The following is a 13,656-nucleotide window of genomic DNA, read 5'->3' on the forward strand; positions in this document are numbered from 1 at the left end:
AGCAGACACAAATCGCCTTTTTACAGGAGACGCACCTCACGGCCTCTGAAGCGCAAAAGCTGCGGAAGAAATGGAGAGGGACAGTGTATTCCACGACATACTCTGCATTCTCCAGGGGAGCCACTATCTGGGTGCGACACGGGACACCATTCACTCCAATAGAGCAGAAGGTAGATGAGCAGGGAAGGTATGTCCTAGTCAAGGGGACCCTAGACGGACAACTGATTGTCCTGGGCTGTATCTACGCCCCGAACTACGACCAAGAATCATTCCTGCGGGCGGTAGGGAGGGCCCTCTCCACGTGGTCGGACATACCCTGGGTGCTTGGGGGGGACTGGAACGCGGTGTTGGACCTGACCCTGGACAGGTCACACCGCCCTTGCAGGCGGCCGGAGTAGCCAAGCTCACTGAAACATTCGGGGCGTGGGTAAACGGCTGGAGACTCACTGACATTTGGAGGGAAGTACATCCTACGCACAAAGAGTACTCCTTCTACTCACCGGTACACGGTTTGCACACACGAATAGACCAATTCCTTTGCACCCGCTCGCTTGCCCCAATGCTGAGTGCCCCGGAATACCTGGCAAAGACATTCTCGGACCACAGACCCCTCCAATGTACGGTTGTCTGGGGGAGGGTCCCGACCCCGGTCCCGACTTGGCGGATAGATCCCCAGCACTTAGAGGGCGGCCCCTTTAGGGCGGCTATCTCGGAGGCCCTAACACGATACTGGGAGGAGAACTGGGACACTGCGTCTTCCAACTTGGTGGTCTGGGATGCGATGAAAGTGGTGGTATGGGGAGAGGCGATTGGAAGGCTGGTGGGCGCCAGGCAGGAAATTCATCAGAAACTGTGTGACGTGGAGGGAGGCGGCGTTAGACCCAAACAAACACCAGGCTCTACAGGAACTGAACATCACACACGCCGAGACACTAGAAACACTACGCACCATAGATTACAAGACCTACTTACAGAGACAACATACAGAGGCGGACCGATCTGGGGCGCTGTTAGCCCGATTGATCCGAGACAGGCCGGACACCCGGTCATTACTCAAATCCGGAACCACAGGGGGGACCTAGTGCACACACAATCTGACATTAACCTGGCATTCCACGACCACCTACAGGCTCTGTACGCCCAAACAGGATTAGGCGACCCTACATATGCAACTGACTTCATGGACGGCCTCCACTTTCCCCAGCTGACCGCGGCAGTACGGGAATCTATAGAAGGTCCCATCACCCAACATGAGATACGAGTCGCGATCGCACACCTAAACAAAAATAAGAACCCTGGCATGGATGGACTCCCGGTGGAGTTCTACTCAACTTATGCCGATATACTAGTACCGATACTGGAACGGATCTACAGGGAGGCTTACGAAAAGGGTCATCTTCCACACACGACGATGCAAGCCATAGTGATCTCCATCCCCAAACCAGACAGGGATAACCTGGAGCTCGGGAATTATAGACCCTTATCTATGCTGGCTACGGAATATAAAGTCCTAAGTAAGGTCATTGCCCTACGTATTCAACCGCACTTGACCACGCTTATCCATTGCGATCAGTGTGGATGCCTCCCGGGGCGCAGTACCTCCCTCAACACGAGGCGCCTACACGCTATCATGACAGCGGCACCAGCCGAGCTGACGCGGGCAGGATGCTTCGCGCTAGCCCTCCGGCAGGCGTTTGACTCGCTTTCTTGGCCCTTCTTGTTCGAAGCCCTGGCCCGGTTTGGTCTTCCAGCCCAGCTCATACGATGGATTCGGCTGTTGTACACGGCTCCTACAGCCAGGGCTAGGACCGGTCGTTATGTGTCGGCCGAGTACCTGATCCACCGGGGCACCAGACAAGGGTGCCCCTTGTCCCCGCTGCTGTTCGTGCTGGCTTTGGAACCACTGGCCATAGCACTTCGCCAACACGCCGAGGCCCTGGGGATACCAGTTGCAGGGACACCCCATATACTGTCTGTGTACGCAGACGACATGCTGCTGTACCTCCGAGATTTAGAAGCCGACCACACACGATTAAGTGGCACCTTTTGCCGCTTTAAGACGGCTTCTGGACTGGCCATTAACCCAGACAAATCGGTCGGATTTTACTTCCACGAGAGGCCAGGCCCGCCCTCTCTGCAGTTCGGCACTTACACGATCCCGGTTGCCCAGACCAGTTTTAAATACCTAGGAATCCGCATATACCGGAGACCAGAGGATCAGCTGGACGGTAACGTTTCCAGGGCTATTGCCGGCCTCCGAGGTAGCGTTGGCTTCTGGACATCGCTCCCACTGTCGGTCATGGGACGCATCGCCATCGCGAAGATGGTGATGCTACCGCGCCTGCTATACTACTTCGTAAATCTGCCTGTATGCATCCCACGACGCACCTTTGATTCCCTTAACTCCCTGCTGATCACGCTTATTTGGGGGACGGGCAGAAGGCGGATTAGCTTGAGGAAACTACAGCTCAGCGCCTCTGGGGGAGGACTGGGGGCACCGGACTTCCAGGGCTACTTCTACGGCAGCCAACTCCAGTGGCTGTCTTATTGGCTGGCCGGACGGAACCTCCATGAAATTGGATGGACGGAGGGCCGACTTGCACAGGGCGACCTTCACGCCCTATTGCTGCCCAAAAGCAAGATCCCGCAGGAGTGCCACCCATTACTCCGTACTGCTCTCCTGTGCTGGAGGAAGGCGCTGGCCTATACGTCCATGGTTAAGCCTTATGCAGATAACATCCCGCTGTTGGGCATACCCACACCACAGGGACGACTGACCGACCGCGCCCTCAGAGACTGGACGGCGAGCGGAATAGAAAGTGTGGGCAGTTTTTTCGGAGACGGCCTACTGTTAGACTACCCCACCTTTGTACACGTGAGAGGGACCTCGGATAGACATTACATGCTGCATGCCACTATCTCTCACTACATTAAAACAACCTGGTCGCCGCAGCGCACTCATCCACAACAACACGAACTGGTGCACTTGCTACACTACATGGGGGCTGGAGGACACTTGGTTAGGTGGCTGTACACGGGGATTAGAACTCACACCGCATTCTCCCTAGACGCACTGAGGGAGTCCTGGGCACAGGATACGGGAGAAGAGCTCACGGATGCAACCTGGCGGATGGCCCTGGAACACCCTAAGAGAGTTTCTCGAAATGCGAGATTTAAGTACATAAAGGCCATGTTACTCCACAGGGCATACCTCACCCCGGTCAGACTTCATAAGATGTTCCCTACTACCTCCCATCAGTGCCCACGATGTAGGGCGGACGAAGCTGGTTTTCTCCACATGCTTTGGTCGTGCCCGCGGCTGCACGGGTACTGGAATGAGGTGTGTCAGACGCTACGAGAGGTGACCCAGATACAAGTGCGGGTGGGAGCGTTGTATTGTCTGACGGGCGCTCGGCCTCGCCCTAAGCCTTTAAAACCTAAACTGAGATTTGTGGACTTAGGCCTCCTCTTAGCAATTAGGAACATTACTATGCAGTGGAAGTCCACGAGGGCACCTAGGATAGAAACATGGCGAACGGATGTTATGAAATGGGGCGGAATAGAAGGGGCAGCTCTCAGGAAGGAGGAAGAAGGTGGGAGGAGGAAAGCTCCATTAGCGATGGACTGGGAGGTCATGCTACTGGAACTGGCGGACAAGGACCAGCCGCCGTCCCAGGATGTCTGAAGGCACTGGGGCTATGTGGGAAGTGGGTGGATTAAAACTGACCCACGGATTGCACCAGGGGGGCCGGTTGAATTCCGGACCAATATTTCTGGAGGGGAGTGGACAGAGCGGGAAAGTGAAAACTGGACCGTCTTGGAGCAATGGAGCACCATAGTTGGCAGGGAGGGGGAGGGAAAGTTGGGGAGAGTGAGGGTGGGCATACATACACCCTGCAGCAAACAGAGTCACTCCCTACTGTATGTACAACTGGGAAGTTATGTGCTAGACGGGGAGGCTGAGATAAGTATGGGACGTTGGGGAGAAAACAGAAAAACGTGATGTGCTGTAATTATGGCATGCTGTGTACACTTACCTGCAAAAAATGTACATTCACGAATAAAGTTTGTTAAAAAAAAAAAAAGTTTTAATCCTGTGGTTTTACTGAACTTTTCAATGATTTTCAGATTTGTACTCATTCCTACCCTTGTACTGCTGAGTACTGCGATGTCATTGGCAAAGGCGAGAGCAGTGATTTGCTCAATAAGACCATCTGATCCAAATGTGAAGCCCTTGCCATTTTTCTGAAGATCACAGATCAGAGGATCCATGACAATGTTAAATAGTAGTGGGGATAAAGAGTCACCTTGTTTGACCCCATATTTCATTGTTATTTCAGGAGTTGATTTGTTGTTCTTTCCCTTGAAAGATGTTGTTGAGTCAGTGTATAAGTCTTTTATTATGTCTCTGATGTATGATGGAACTCTTTGCCTTGCGAGACTCTGTATAATGTGACCATGGTTGACAGAGTCGAAGGCTTTGGATATATCAATGAACACAACTCCTAATGAGTGACTGTTTTTCCGTGCCCCTTTTATGATATTTTGCAGGAGTCAGATTCTTGAGACAACCTCTCACCTTCATGAAGCCTTTTTGTCTCGTATTCAATTCAACAAAAAATGAGTCTTTTAGTTAATATTTTTGTGAATAACTTCATGAATGCAGTACCGATGGTAATTGGACGCCAGTTACTGATTTTTTAAAGTTCACTAATCGGTACTTTCTTGGGTATCAAAATTGATCGGTTCTTTTTGATAATTTCTGGTACTCTTCTCATCATCAACCAAGGCGATAGAAATCTGGGCAGCAGTCTTGGTTGTTTGCTGTGTACTTTATACAAGACATTCAGACCAATCTTATCAGGCCCCACTGCTTTCTTTAAATTGGAGTTCTCAAAGGCATGAGTTATTTCGAGCAGTGTTATTTCTTTACATAGATTTCTAATTTCATAATCCTCTGGTATCCGATCAATCAGCATTAAATTAGGATTTTTCTTGTTTTCTTTCTCAATTATGTTTTTGTAGTATTGAAAGATTTCATCAGCACTGATTTGGCAAGTGGCATCTTCTGCCCCATCAGTGATAATCCTGGCAATTTTCTTTTTGCCTTTTTGAAACATTGCCTGGTATTCTTTATAGCTGCCCTTTGCTTTGGCATAATTTTTCTTGTGCGTCCGATTAAGCCTTCCATTTTTCTTGTATTTTTTGTTATCTTGTTCTCTACTGAGGCATTCTGGTGCTCATCTTGAGCAGAGTTCATAGGATCATTATTGAGTTCTCTTGCTGGTTCATTTGTTGGTACACTTGCTGGTGTAGGACTTATATCAGTGGTGTTTTCTGCGATATAAGTCACTACCTCATCCATCAGATCCATAGCAGCATCGTGTTGCTCTACGTTTTGGGTGTACTTCTTGATTTCTGTGATTCTGTCTTCCAGTTCATCAAAGTTCTTGATTTTTTGCGCACATTTGCGGTTGATAAAGTCTTTGCGCTTTTCTGTTGTTACTTCCATTGTAACCTCTGGTTCATCGCAAGAGTCGTTTTCCGAAACATTTGATGCTTGTAGTACATCTTTTGCGGATTTTTTGTTTTTATCTCTTCTATCTCATCTTTTTTCTACAATTTGTTTTTTGTTTTTATTGTCAAAATTTGGAACCATCAGCGCATTAATATTCCTCTTATTTTCATATACTTTTTCCAATTCTGCTAGTAGCAGTATTCCTTCCTGTGACCATAATTTTGACGGCTTGCTGCTTGCTAGAGCTGCTAGTCTAGCCTCATTTTGCGGTCTTGGATGCTCATGCCGAGCATTTTGAGATACACCAATTTTTGTTCCAAATCTGAGGTCACAGAAGCTGCACAGGAATGGCAGCTCTCCTTTTTGAGGTCTTCCTTTACTTTTGGCATAATGGCATGCAATATTGTGGTATTCGGCTTCTTTATCACATTTTGAACAGTACGTTTTAAGATAGAAGCCTTTGTGTTTGTTGGAGCCAAGTTTTCTCAGTTTTTAAAAGTTTCCATTATGTCTCCACATAAGTCACATTTATATTTTTCGTTTGGGTACTTCCAATAAGTGACTTTTTTTGTGTAGTCACTTTTCTTTGTTATTACATTTTCGCTGACCTCGTACACATCGGGTAGATTTTTAAAATTTGCTGTACCAATGTCATTCTTGGCTGAGGAGGCCACAAACTCGATGGATTTGCTCAGGTCTATTGTTGTGTCTTCTTCTGCTATGGAGGGTGAACTAGGGCGTATATCGCTATCTGAATCGTTGTTGACTGTTGCATTGTTGGAAGCGGGTGCTGGTTTGTCAAATTCGGTGAGGAGGTTAATGATTTCTGAGAAAGACAGCACCTCCTTACGCCATCTTAACAGGGTTTTTATTCTCCAGGAACTACCCCATCTGGAATTGGGTTTGTTTGCTTCACCATTTCTCACTATCACGCTCACTGCCATGATAGAACCTTGTTTGGCCTTTCTCTATATGCTTCTCTACGCAGAGTCTAGCACTACAGAGGCAGTTACCGGTGGGACCACTGGGAGGTAAAGGCCACCACAACCGAGAATAGGTTAAGAGAGTCATAGTTACTCCCGCCGTTTACCCGCACTTCATTGAATTTCTTCACTTTGACATTCAGAGCACTGGGCAGAGATCACATCATGTCAACACCCGCCTGGGATCTTCGCGATGCTTTGTTTTAATTAAACAGTCGGATTCCCCTGGTCCGCACCAGTTCTAAGTCAGCTGCTAGGCTCCGGCCGAGGCAGAACGCCGGCCCCGCGCCCCCGGGTAGGGGGCACGGGGAGAGGCGACCACCGCAGCTGGGGCGATCCACAGGAAGGGCCCGGCTCGCGTCCAGAGTCGCCGCCATCCCGGAGGGAGGTGCCTCGTCCAGCCGCGGCGCACGCCCAGCCCCGTGCCCCAGTTAACCGACCCAGCCCTTGGAGCCAATCCTTATCCCAAAGTTACGGATCTGACTTGCCGACTTCCGTTACCTACATTGTTCCAACATGCCAGAGGCTGTTCACCTTGGAGACCTGCTGCGGATATAGGTACGGCCCAGCACAAGATTTACACCATCTCCCCTGAATTTTCAAGGACACATCCGCCCCAGACGTTGCCTTCCTGAACGAGACCTGGTGGAACAACTCCTCGGCGCCCGACATCGCCATAGCCATCCCGGACAGCTACAAGATCACCCGCAGGGATTGCGCCAACAGAATTGGAGGAGGAAGCCATCGCCCACAATTCCACCCTCAAGGTCTCCACCCACGTGGACGACACCCTCAACACTGCCGAACACCTGCACCTCCGGATCCACACCAACCCCAACACCACCCTCTGAGGAACACTCATCTACAGACCCCCCCGGAACCCGGGCACAGTTCAGCGACTCCATCGCCGACCTCCCCAGCACCCACGCACTGGCCTCCATGGATTACATCCTCCTTGGGGACCTGAACTTCCACCTCGAGAACAGCAATGACCCAAACTCCGCCACCCTGATCGACAACCTCGCCAACCTCGGCCTCAGACAACTCGTCACCGCACCCACCCACGCCGCTGGACACACACTGGACCCCATCTTCTCCACTGGCACCCACGTCGCCTACCACCACACCACCGAGCTCCACTGGACCGACCACCACTGCATCCATTTCACCTCAAGAAACCAACCACGCACCACCGCACCCAACTGATGCCCCGCCGCTGCTGGAGCAAAGTGATCAAAGATCAGCTGACTACCACCCACGCCCAGAACCCACCCACCGACCCGGACGCCGCTGCACACAACCTCAGACAGTAGATCAACGACTGCGCCAACAACCTCGCCCAGCTCAAGAAACCCTCCAACAACCACACCAGCAAGAGAGCTACCTGGTTCACCGACGAGCTCCAGACCTCCAAACGCGCATGCCGGAAACTGGAGAAGAAATGGCTCCACGAACGCACACCGGACAGCCACTCTGCCCACAAGGACGCCACCCGCAGATATCACCACCTCATCAGATTAGCCAAGAGATCCTCCTTCAAAGACCGCCTGGATAACAACGCACACGACAGCAAAGAGCTCTTCAGCATCTTGAAGGAACTATCCAACCCCAGCGCTAACACCAATGACGTCCCGCCCTCACAAGAACTGTGCGACTCACTGGCCACCTTCTTCCACCGCAAGATCGCTGACATCCACAACAGCTTCCACACCATGACCACCACAACTACGCCGGACTCCACCCACCCTGCGAGCACCACCCACACCACCCGCCTGACCTCCTGGCCAATGTCAACGACGACGAGACACGCAAGGTCATGAACTCCATCCACTCGGGATCTCAGTCAGACCCGTGCCCACACCACGTATTCTAGACCTATTGATCAAAATAATTGACCCAATCAATCTTCGTTAAATCATTTTGAACATTCAGGAGCACTTCAGCCGAATCTACGCCAATGTAAATTAATAATCTTAGATGCAAAAACACAAAACAAGCCACTACACCCTACAACAGAGAAAACAATGTATTTAATTCATTGTCTCATGTTTTGAAATCATTTTTAGAAATCATTTTTTACAATAATGAGCTATTTCAATAAGTAAAAACCAACAAATAGGTTGCCCAATGGGAGCGTGCAAAAAAAGGAAGTGATCAGAGTGTATTAAGTGAGTAAAGAAGGGAACGGAAATTCACAGCAATAAGTATCACAAATTCACATTATTTATCAAACAAACACGGTATTCTAAATTTACCATATTGGATACCTGGCCAAACAGAGATTCCTATAAAACCATTATATTCACGATTTTTAAGACATTTATGCCGTCAGTAAGCACTATATCAAAAACAAAATTATGGTCCAAGGTAAAAAGGAAAGGAGCGTCGGCGTTTCGACTCGACTTAGGGCCGACCGGTCATTTGAACCTGGGGCATGCGAGTCTTCATCAGGACAAGAGGAAGATGGACAACCAAGGGGTATCGATGACCCTACAAGAATGTAATAACAAAGGGAAGTATTACCCAATGGCGATACAGATTTAATCAAAAACTGCAAGAAGGGGAGCCTTGCGCTTACCCTAATTTGGAGAACCAACGAGGTATGTATCCTCTTTACAATAGTGCGTGCTCCTGTAAAATAAAATTGTACAGTGCGTATAGACAAAATCCAATAGTTTTTTTTGAGGCATACAACCAACCCATATATGAGTCACAATAGATGAGAATTTACCTTAATTTTAGACGGATCGATCATCCAATTAAGGGATGGGCACAGAGTTCCAAAGTTGGGATGATAATTACCTGAAAAATTACAGGCAACATCAATCTCCTGGGCTTACTCATTATGAAACCAGATTGTTATTTAAAAATTGCCAAACAGGGTTTACCTTAGCGTCTTTTAATGATCCCAACCTCCCGTCAACACCATTCAGCAAGGAGTTCCATGTATGTGCCAAAGTTATGATGATAAACACCTTATCGTCTTTTGATGATAAATCCCTCGCTCCTGTCACAGTTCAGGAAGCTATTATAATGAATAGAATAGGAGGAAGAACCATAAGTGTTTCACTCCATTACAATTTGCATTAAAAATCGGCCGAAGCTCGATATCTTTCGGGTGCAGTGGGGTGTTATACTCATAAGGAGTTCCCGCAGTACAACAATTAGTTGCCAAGCTTACCGTTTAAGTAGCGTTGTATCGCGTAGAGGAGCAGAGTCTGAGTTCTACCGGCAAGCAGCAACACTGAGCTTGCTTCCGCAAGTTTAAAAAAAAAAAAAAGGGGGGGAGAGAGAGAGAACGAGAACACCCACCGCTAATGATGCTCATAGAAAGCGGACTGTCTTACTCGGTTTCGAGACAGTATCAGTGGTCAACTGGCCCAGAGCTTATTTCTTATACACAGAAGGGGCAAAAAATGATAACAAAACCCCAAACGAAATGTCAATTCATATTAGGTTGTTCTATTTCTTCCGACACTCGGCGGGACAATACGCCGCCATTTTGCTTTGGGAACAACATTACCAAAGTCAGTGAATATTGTACTATAAATACCGATATTTCCAAAACCATATTGGATATAACTTCAACAGTGTTCTATAATATCGACCTAATTACATTAGGTTGCAAACCATTCAGGTAGATTTTCAACATTCACTGAGTGTACCGTGTTCTCACATTTTGATGAAAAAGAAAGCAAACATTCTAACAAGATCAATACAGTGTGTGACTCAGATGGAAACCCCAGTTTTCACGGCCCAGGGATTATTAGAACGGAACCGAGCGGGGAGGGGAGGGGGGGGGAGGTTGAGACCAATGGCACTAATTGGGAATTAAAAATAATAATGTCAATTTCTGGTGTTTCCTCATAGCCCAGGTGACTGATTGTCAGACCTCAGGTACCGTCAAGATACTTTTTTATACATCGAGAATACCATTGAAACAAAACATTGTTTGAAGGTGGTATACATTATTAACATATGCATAATTCCATTCTGATGTACCACCCCATTCCCTATGAGCAGCCCAATTAGTAGCCATTTCACCACATTACATTGTATCATAAATTGTCGTATTTTAGTGAAGAATTTTGTTTTTTATATAGTAGGTATACTTCATGTTCTTATTCAATCCAACACTGAGACTGAAAGGACAGTTTTTTGGTTATACAATAAGCATAATCACACACAATCCTACAATGATACCCACAAACGGCCAAAGGAGGGAGTACCTGACTTTACAAGAGTGTTTCATTTCGAGAGGAGTACATAGTATATCTTGGCATGTAAACGAGGACAGGTACCACAGTCACTGATTTTTCATATCCTCAATAATGACACTTGTTTGTTTATTTCCTCCAGTTCGTTCAGGCCCTTATTCACTGTGTCTAGAGTGTATATCCATTTACACTCCCTTCTGTTTAAAGTATTCTGCAAGTCCCCATCACGTGGGTTTGCTGTTACTTTTTCGATGCCCCACCACTTTAAATTATTCTCTGAGTGTCCAAATCTCGTAAAGTGGTCTACTAAAGGAGCTCCTGGGACTCGGCAGCGTATCCGGCTCATATGCTGTAGAATCCGACACTTTACTCTTTGTGTGGTCTGCCCCACGTACATGAAACCACATGGGCACATAATGGCATAGATTAACCATGAGGTATTGCAGTTGGTATGATCATTCAGCTTATATGTCTGGTTGTTATGACTGAACGTGTTGCCCTCCACAGTAAGTGGGTAGGTTTTACAAGAACCACATTTCTTGTGTCCCGTAACTGCTGGGAGACCCCACAACGTTGTCTGACTTGGAGGGTGTTGTGATGGTAGCAATGATTTTACCAAATGGTCACGTATATTTCTGCCCTTCCGGAACGCATGTAGAGGTGGTGGAATACCCCCTAATTCATTGCTGATCAAATGCCAATGTCGGTTGATGCATTTCTTAATGGCATTACTTTTTGTATTGAAAGTTGTAACACATACCAATCTTTCTTGCTTGCTTTTGGTGTTCACATGCAATAAATGCTCACGGTGATTGTGCCACGCTCGTTTGCGTGCTTTTTTAAGTAATCGCATGGGGTAACCACGCTCACTTCATCAAAGTAATCCTCTTTCTTAGAACAATTCCTCCGCAACCTCAGGAACTGACCAAATGGTAAGTTGTCCCTGAGGTTACAGGGATGATGGCTTGTATATCTAAGAAAAGTGTTTCTTTCACTGCTCTTTCTGTATAAGGTTGTATAAAGACTCCCTTCATCAGTTTTGATCTGTACATCTAGAAAGTTAATAGACCTCGCATCTGATTCTAATGTGAATTGGATGTCTTCTGAGCAGTTGTTCACCCATCCATGGAAGTCCGTTAGTTCTGACTGTTTACCCTCCCAAATCAGGAGGACGTCGTCTATATACCTTATCCATAGACGAATGTGCTTACGGTAAGGGTTATGCTGATTCAAAATATGTGTGTTCTCAGACTCACTCATATAAATGATGGCTAGATTGGGGGCAAAACTTGCCCCCATCGCCACCCCTTTTTTCTGAATGTAATATTTGTCTTGAAAAGCAAAAAAGTTTTTTGTCATAGCAATTGTTAACAATTGAATAATAAAGTCAGTAGGGACTCTATGTGGTGCAGTTCTCATATTTAGTACCTTTTCCATACAGATTAGTGCTGCTTGTTGGGGAATGTTAGTGTATAAAGAAGCGATATCCATCGCAGCTAATATACAATTATTGCAGTCATATTGAAGTCCTTCTACCAATTGGATGGTGTGCATGGTGTCCCTCACATATGTAGAAGTGGCGGTTGCAATTGGTTTTAAAAACTCGTCCACATATTTACATAGGGGCTCCAACAGTGAACCACAACCCGAAATTATTGGTCTTCCCGGGGGGTCTTCTAACCTTTTGTGCACCTTGGGGAGGGTATATATCGTGGGCATTCTTGGGTTCTTGTTATTTAGGAATTCATGCTCTTGTTTGGTAATCACCCCCTGTTCCAAGGCACCTTAGGTCACTTTTTGGATACACTCACTGATAACGTTTGTGGGATCTTTTTTCAATAATGTGTAGTTGCCCTGTATTGCCAATTGTGAGAGGATCTCAAGTTTGTATTTCTCCAGACTTTTGACCACAATGGCCCGCCTTTATCGGCGGGCTTTATAACAATGTTGCTGTTGTTCTTTAAAGAATGGAGTGCAGTCTTTTCTTGGCGTGTTATATTGTATGGAACATATTGTCGTACAGCTAATGTCTCATCTACATTTCTTAATACCACTTGTTCATAGGCCATTATTTTATGGTCTAGCGAGTGTATTGGGGGATTGAACTTAGACGAAGGTCTTAGTCCACTTCCAGAGAAAACCGGATTATGTAATGTTTCAGACGGATTTTTCTGAAAAATTGTTGCAACTCAACTTTCAGATTAAAATCATTTGGCATTGACGTAGGCACAAAGGACAACCCCTTTGACAGAACATCCTGTTCTATGGGGGTCAATTGATAATCAGATATATTGATTATAGGATTTTCTGGCTTATGGATCACCATTTGTAATGTTGGCGTCTTGTTTTGATTTCTCCATGGGAGTCCTGTTGCAAGTGTGTTTGTTTCCTCCCTCGCCCTGGGCCCCTGTTCCAAGTAGGAGTTCTCGAACCCCTGGGTCTCCCCCAGGGGCGGCCTCTCATAGGTGGACCCCACCATTGGTCCTCGTCTAAAAAAGGTTGTTGCTCTGGGTAGTTCTGTGCAGAGTTGTTGTTAGATGTCGCCGTTCTAGTACTAGGGCGTTCTGAATCGCTGTTGGAACTACTTCCAAACGAGGATCCGGAGAAAGTGCTTACATTCACACAAAAGGGGTGGCGATGGGGGCAAGTTTTGCCCCCAATCTAGCCATCATTTATATGAGTGAGTATGAGCACACATATATTTTGAATCAGCATAACCCTTACCGTAAGCACATTCGTCTATGGATAAGGTATATAGACGACGTCCTCCTGATTTGGGAGGGTAAACAGTCAGAACTAACGGACTTCCATGGATGGGTGAACAACTGCTCAGAAGACATCCAATTCACATTAGAATCAGATGCGAGGTCTATTAACTTTCTAGACGTACAGATCAAAACTGATGAAGGGAGTCTTTATACAACCTTATACAGAAAGA

The 13,656-nt window shown here is 47.0% G+C and overlaps 1 protein-coding gene across 4 annotated transcripts in view; it reads left to right on the forward strand.

The window, feature by feature from the left end:
• Positions 1-13,656, forward strand: part of LOC144823532 (uncharacterized) — a 1,119,534-nt gene that overhangs the window by 580,912 nt on the left and 524,966 nt on the right. The window lies entirely within an intron of this gene.

Source organism: Lissotriton helveticus, chromosome 3_1 (assembly GCF_964261635.1).
Source record: "Lissotriton helveticus chromosome 3_1, aLisHel1.1, whole genome shotgun sequence".
Lineage (NCBI taxonomy): Eukaryota > Metazoa > Chordata > Amphibia > Caudata > Salamandridae > Lissotriton > Lissotriton helveticus.